Raw genomic sequence first — 7,840 nt, forward strand, 5'->3', positions numbered from 1 at the left:
CTTGCTCTCCTGGAAAAGAAATCTTGATCTCACTGTGACCGCCTGATTAAATAAAGATTAAATTAAAAAAACTAAATAATATCTCATCATCGTCATCTTTTCTAACTGTTCAGTGCTTCACACAAGTGCACATAAATGGGCAATATCAACAAAATCAAGTAGCTACATTGACAATCATAGAGAGCGAGAACAAAATACAAACTGTTTGAGGATTTATTTTTTGGGAAAAAGCTTTTTAAAACTTGGCTCCGACTCAGCCAACCCGACACTGAGAGAGCACATTAAACACTGAGCAGAATATGGATCAGAAAAAGATCAAAAAGCCTTGAAAAAAAAAAAAAGCTGTATATCTCAAAGTATAATCCAGCTGGAGTCACTCCCCAAAAGTCAATGAACGCAGCTTCGGGGCTTTTTAAGAACTTTATCTGCACTAACTCACGACTGCTTCCATGTACGTCCCATCATGCATCGCGGCTCCACATCTGTCACTGTCATTGTTGGTTTTCAAATCCTCCCTCTGATCCGTCCCGTCACTCGTTCCACGCGTGCTCTTCGGCAAAGCTCAGCCCGCAGAGCCTTGACATTAGAGCGTTTTAGGAATCGTCTACCTGACAGCTCCCTAATGATTTCTTTTGGCCGCCCTGTCCTCGGCTGTCTGCTAATAAGTAATTACGGGCCCGACGCAGCTCGGATCAGTCTTTCAGTGGGAACACATTCATCTGCTTGTGTGCTGGTGTTGGGTGTGCGTGTCAAAATCACACTTTTCCTCTTATTAATCTCGGTTGTGTGTGTGCTCGCACATTAAAACGACAAGTGGGACAGTGATGAAAATACACACCACCCACGGGAAAAGCAGCAAGAGAGGGCAGGAGAGGACAACGCAGCCGATATATGCGTTTGAAAATGGCAGGTTTGTGATTTTTCCGTATTTTTTCACAGCTCCATGAGGCTCTACTCAGCCGATCGAAAGCCTGAATTCGCTTTTCATCGCTCAGCATTTCATATGATTTACCCCTCAGCTGACACATGAAATACACAAACACATATATATACTCCTGTGACAGTGTTTATCACCTCGATTTAACGTCCTTGAACCTCGACCTGTAAGCAACCTGCAACCCTCCCCTCCAATCAGCAGCTCCGTTGGGCGTACACTTTTCTCACTATACTTTATCTGCTCCCAGGGCCCAGCGCATATTGACGCACCCGAACCTGTGCTTTAATTAAACCTGTGTGCCATCGACGGCCTGTTGAGCCTCGATATTAAACACAGGGATGCAGTGGGGGAGCTTATCTGCCCAGTTGCTTTTACTTTACAATCATTAGCATTAGGACCATGTGAGAGAATGAGTAAAAAGGGGGATTTAGCCTCGAATCAATTTTTTGGGTCCAACATGTTAAATATAATATGTCAATATGAAAAATGTATTGTCTGGTCCTATAGGTAATGTTGTGCTGAAAGAAATGATACCAAACAATGGCAAGCCAAAAATAAATGGGGAAAATAACAGAAATTCTGGGACCCTGAAACGGATCCGCATCAACATTTTGTGGGGTCTCTCCTGACCCATACCACATCCTTCCACCATGTTTTGTCAGAATCCGTCCTGTAGTTTCTGTGGAATCTTGCAAAACAAAACACAAGCAAGCAAACTAGATGGGCACTCTAAGAGCACATTCTACCACTTTATTCTGATCCACTCAAAAGAAATTATTTGTAACATTCGCCACCTCTCCACAGAATTTCACGGAAATCGGTTCAGTAGTTTCTGCGTAATCCTGCAAAACTAACAAATTGCACACACTCGTAAATATCAGCCCTTTAAATATAGCTCAGGACTCCTCAAGGTTAATGTGTATATTGATGCTTTTAATATTTTTTTTGGGGGGTGTCGATTGATCTCACGGGGACCTTGAGATCACATGTTTCATTTCCACCTCTGTAACAGTTCAAATCTCAAACCTGAGCTCCTTCAAATAAGTTGACTCAGCAGGAGATGTTTTATACTGTGAGAAAATGTATGACAGCATATCGAGACGGTGCCCTAGTGTTTCCTGAATCACAGCTGGAGTCCGACCAAGAACCTTTGTTGCACGTTCTCTCTCCACCTTTCATCCCACCCTCATTCTTCTTATGATATACAGTGTCTCAAAAATACATTTATAAAAAAAAGCCTCATACATATTGTGTTTTACTCAATGTTTTGTCCTCCTTGTGACATTTTGCTGTCAAGACGCCGAGGGCCCTCCCAGCCTCGTGTTTGGCCCCCTCTCTTTCTCTTTTCCTGCATCTGCTCAAACTCATCTTGACAGCAGCCTCTCGAAGCCACGTGAAATCTCATTAGCTCGGGTTTTATCTGTGAGATTCTAATCTGGGAAATGATCAGCTGGAAGTTAACTGGACCGGTTGACTGACGGGGAGGAACTTTTTCAGTTTCTTTTGTTAAAACAGCACATTTTGTCATTTGCATGGTATATGACCAGCCTAAATTATTATAATAAAACTTAGGGCACATATTACCTCAACTTTTTATCTTATCAAACTTAAAAATAACACTTGAGGATGCTCTAAAGAGTAGGAGGAGTCAAAACGTGTCTCTGCTTTTCTGTTGGTTAAATTAAGAGAAGTCAAGCACTTGAATTAAGATGTACAGAAAGTCATTACCTACATTTTTCATCATGACCACTGATATTTTCCACAGTCATCCCCCAAACATGTCTCAGGATCAGTATTCTCGTCCCTGTTTCTGCTCCACAGCCGACTAACACCCCCCTGAAGCTGCTCTTAACTTAAGAGCTCTCCAGTCAAAAGCAAAAGTGTTAAATTGATTTTTGTTAAGGGAGTAAAAGTGAAGGATATTTTACTTAATACTAAAATTTTCACTTTTTGCACTCTTCATGAATACAGGCCCTGAAGCAAGACTGTCAGTGCCAGTCCGCCATGTGCCGTGTTCATCCAATCAGGTGCGGAGAGGGTTCCTGTTCCTGGTTCTGCGCCCCGGCACAGAAGAGCACTTGTCAGAGTGTCAGTCGGATTTAGGCTCATGTTGGTCTGCAATCATCGACACTGTTTCTAACCCAAGAAAACTCAGAACAACAGTTAGAACTAGATCTGCCCTCAGTCGAACACATTCCTCTGCCCAACAGTCCCCTTAACTTGAAAAAAAATTATATTTCGCAATGTTAAAGAAAGTAAAAAACAAATCTTGGATCCAGATCCACACCAACATTGAACAGGTTCTCATCCTGACCCATAGTGTTTCCTTCCAACAAGTTTCGTTGCAATTCCTCCAATAGTTTTTGTGTAATCCTGCCAACTAATAAACCAAAAAACTAGATGAAAACTATAAGAAGGTGAAAAAGTATTTATTTGGATCCACACTAAAAGTAAATGGGATCATCTTCGTACCACGTCCCACCCTTTTACAAAGTTTCACGGAAAGAGATGAAAACATGACCTTCCTATGTCGGACGTAAAAAATCACTTGTAACCTCCCTCGTTCCCTTGCTGCCTCACTGTTGGCCCTGATGTTCCCTCGAGCCTCCCTCGTCTTCCCCCTCAAAACGCCGAAGGCTTCATCTGTGTCGGGCTTCCTCACAATCCCATTATGCTGAGTTTTGCTGAACTCGGCCAGACACACAACAACCTTCCCCCCGTTCCCTTTTCACCCTTATCTCCTCCATCTCTCCCCCAAATACCACTCGCCCATTATTACAGCTTTTTTATTCTCCTTTCGTTTCTCCATCACTCCTCCCGCGAACACCTCATTATCCCTTATCTGCTTTTCTTATGCCCCCATCTCTCATTGCCTCCCCCGCCCTAATCTCCTTTTTTTTTTACTGCCGCTCTGCATCTCCCCCTGCCATTTGCTAACCTCCACTTTCTTTTTGCTGTATTTACTTCGCTGACCTCAATCAAGCCGTCGCATTGTGTCCCACATTATATACAGTCTATGGTCCCAATCAGGTGGCTGATGGCGAAACGCCGCGAGGACGACGCGGGAAATGAGCTGACTAACAGCAGAGTGCGTCTGCTCCATTGTTTTAGATGAGTACTTACAACGGGCAATGGGGCCGGTGGATCAGAAATGATATTATAATGTGACACTGGAATAAGTCCGCCATTAGCACAGCCAAGTGCATTTGCAGATGAGGGCACTAGATAGCTCCGGCTCCGGCTCGAGTGCTTCGCGGTGCGGTTTCTTCATTTACATTAACTCTATTCATCTTAACCAATAGGTGCCCATTGCTTTAGTGGAATCAGGCCCGGATCTCATGAGCCAGCACTTTTTAGTTGGTACAAAATGGGACACGCCAGCTTCTGCCAATTCTCCTTCAACATCCCTGTAAGCACGTGAGAAGAATCATTAATACTTGATAGGAGTTAAAGGAGATTGTTTTTAAAAGTTGATTTGTGACGGAAGCTCAATCTCGCTCGGCGCAAAGTTATTTATTTGACCAAAAAAAAGAATCATCCGGTCGTTGAAACATCCGGAAATGTGCTCCGACAGCCCTGAGGTGAGTTTCTTAATCCAAACCACGAAGATGTTGAATTTTTCTTCAAATTTAAAAAGCTGGAAGCATATTTGGTATTTTTTTCTTTCGAAATGACCTAAAGGATTAATTGGTTTTCTGTCAGTCAGTGAGCTGATTAGCATGGCACTCAGACAAGCGCATACCTTCGCCCTCGCCAAGGCACAATAGTCGCCTTAAATTTGATAAAACTCCAACAAATTGCACAAACTTACAGAAATCAGTCCACTAAATATGTCCGATTGTTTTTTTTAAAAGAGTTTTTCGCACACAGCCATACCACCAAGTTTCGAAGTAATCTGTCGAGTAGTTTTCATGTGATGCTGCTAACAAACAGACAAATGAACAAACGCCGATGAAAACATTACCTCCTCAGTGGAGCGATTTACTTGACTCTTTGATTTCCTGTCGTATTAAAGCATATTAAAGAGAGAGAGTTTTGGACTGGACCTAAAACTGCAGAGTTGAAATACTTCGAAACTCGTGGCAAGCTACGTCAAAGACTGACGGACGTGATGTAATCGAAATTTCATACTTTGCTCAGGTGACAACAAATAAAGCAACCATCAAAAACAACTGGACAATTGACTGATGAGGTGTGACTGAAAGCCACATTTACTTTACTCCACTTAAGCACATTTTTCCGGTACTTCTCACATTTACTCCGGTACACATATCAGCAAATATCTGTACTCTCTACTCCACTACACTTTTACAATGTACTGCATTAAACTCAGCAAATACTTTAGTTAATCTTAAAAGTAAGTACTAACTAACTTTTAGTAAGTAGAAGCGTTAAAGTGGTGCTTTTCCTTGAGTTCATTTCTCTTGAGTACATTCCCCACCACCGATGAAACCTCAAAGGAAATGTCCAGTCCTTTTAATATATAGAATTATTGAAATTAAACGATGATTGAAATGAAATCTGTTTAATTGTACTGCTAACGACTCCAAGTTGTAATTAGGCCCTGAATTAGAAATGACTTCGTATTGAGAGTCTGCTCTAATGGCTGACTGATAGTTAACCAGGAAACCTAATGCATGAAATCAGAGCTTCGACGAGTTGTAGATGAATTAATTAACGTCTCCTTATCACAAACACTTCAGTAACACTTCCTCCTTGCGTTTCACATTCAAGCAGTCAATGTCTACATTTAGCAGCTGCCCTGCAGATTCCCTTCTCCTCCAGGATCGCACGCTTCAACTTTCCCCCTCTCTTCCACCCTCTTTAGTTACACAATGAGCCGGTGCATGGGTTTCATTAAAGGACGAGATGTAGGTGCAGTTTAGTTAAAATCTTCCTCCCTCTCTGAGCAGGGTACAGTGGATTTAGCCTCTGCTGAGCTGCGTTTGGTTCCTTTATTGTCAACAGGCAATAAAGGGAAACATCCTGCAAGATGCCATTCGGCTCTGGTGTCACAAGTTGACGTTATTAGTGTCCAGCAGACTCCTGGAGCTGCACTGCCCCCTGCAGGTGATGGGACCGCACGGTAGCCACACACAGCAGCAGTGATTCTGTGCACACTCCCCACAGGCCGAAGCCACTGCTGCGTAACCCCCTCCAGCACATGAGCACACTCAATTACCTATTATCTTTTCCATCCCATTTTAGAAACAGATGCACAAAGCACAAGCCAGGACACGACTTGTTCATTACTTGCTCCGTATTTGACCCTCGGGGTGTCACGACAGGTGGAGAGCTGTCGACTTAGGGCACGCTGCAGTCGTTTCTTTAAACTCACTACACCGTATAATAAGGATATGCAACTGATTATTCTAATGGCCTTTTTACTATGTCTAGAGTCATATGATGCAAGATTTCAAAACTCTTTTCCAGCAGATAGTCAATGCTGGTGTCATGTCATCAAAAACAAATGTCTGAGGGACTTCAGAGGCCGTGGTGAAGCAGATGTAGTTTCCAGCCTTACAGAGAGGTCGGCTGAACTCTGTGCGTCGGCCCACGTGTGCCCTTGAGTGAGACGCTGCTACGTATTAGAAGCTGCTCCACATATCGGAGATTCACTTCTACTCCATTCAAGGTGCGATAGGGAGCGTATCCTTGATAGCTTTGTGGCGCTTAGGAGGATTGAGCGCCGCTGATATGTTCTCGCTCCCAACCCCCGGATGCCAAATAGCGAAATGAATAAAAAGTCGATCAAATTGTGTTGAGTATCCTTATTCATTCAAAAGTGTGCAGGAAAGCAGAAGAGGAGAAATAAACGTTCACGCTCAGGTGCCACCGAGGTCTCACGCAGGTGTTGTGGCACTCGAGAGCACGGGTGACATGAATATTTGAAGCCTTGTGATTCTTTTGAGATTAACATTTGAAGACGTTGGAAATTACAGACTCTGTAAAGTTTAAAATATGGATTCGGCCATGAATCATTTAGGAGCGCTTGGTTTAAAATATGCGATGGAGACGGATTCAGGAAGAGGACGATCTGGGTTTGTTCCTCTTCTCGTTCTTCTTATTACCTGACCCCTTCATGCTCCCTGTTCTCCTGCACTGTGGCACTTCATCCCACAATATTGCAAAGAAAATAAAAGTGGCATAACACTGACTCTTAGAACGATAGAATTTGGAGGTCAAAGGTCAAAGATTAACGTAATGTGTTTGGTCTTACGAAAAGCAACGTCTCAGGGAACGCCATGAGCGAATTTCTTTAAATTTGGCAAAAACATACACTCGGTCTCAAGGATGACCTGATTAGAGTAGGCAGCAGACAGGAGGTCAAAGGTCAAGGTCAAAAACATCGGATATAAGTCACACAAAGTGCTCTTCTATTACTGTTTCTATTATTTGTTATGAGTTGAAATCCTCCTTGTTGCCATAGTTCTCCTGCAGCTAAATAAAGAAGCAGAGCATTTACTCACCTATGCAGGTGGGTAATTGGCCAGAGCCAAACACACTGGAATAAATAAGGGGGAGCTCGGAACTCTTTTCAGAACCGAGCGCGTGTTATTAAACACGGAACAAAAGGATATTCAACCGAGAAACTATGCACAGCTCATGTCAATGCCCTCATTTACCTCCCGTCCACATTCATTGTCTGTCCACACAGGTATTAACACACATGTAGCTCAGGTCTGGATCGAGTCTTGACTTTATTTTACGCAAAGAATTGTTATCAATGGACAAAATCTAAAATATTTACTCTGACCTCCTATTGATGCTTACACCTCTGCAGAAGTCTGTGTTACCTTTAAATAGACACCAGGAGTATTCACATAGAGCCTGTAGCTGTAGAGATGTGGACTATTCGTCTTTATGCTCGATGCGTTTTTATGTTTTCCAGCTGCAGCAGCT

General features: G+C 42.9%; 1 long non-coding RNA gene across 1 annotated transcript; it reads left to right on the forward strand.

The window, feature by feature from the left end:
• Positions 1–482: 482 nt before the first annotated feature.
• Positions 483–3,387, forward strand: LOC118103544. Its single transcript, XR_004694899.1, has 3 exons — positions 483–910; positions 2,909–3,025; positions 3,111–3,387. It is a non-coding gene; the product is annotated as an uncharacterized LOC118103544 (long non-coding RNA).
• The last annotated feature ends 4,453 nt before the right edge of the window (positions 3,388–7,840 follow it).

This window comes from Hippoglossus stenolepis, chromosome 24 (assembly GCF_022539355.2).
Source record: "Hippoglossus stenolepis isolate QCI-W04-F060 chromosome 24, HSTE1.2, whole genome shotgun sequence".
In the NCBI taxonomy this organism is placed as follows: domain Eukaryota; kingdom Metazoa; phylum Chordata; class Actinopteri; order Pleuronectiformes; family Pleuronectidae; genus Hippoglossus; species Hippoglossus stenolepis.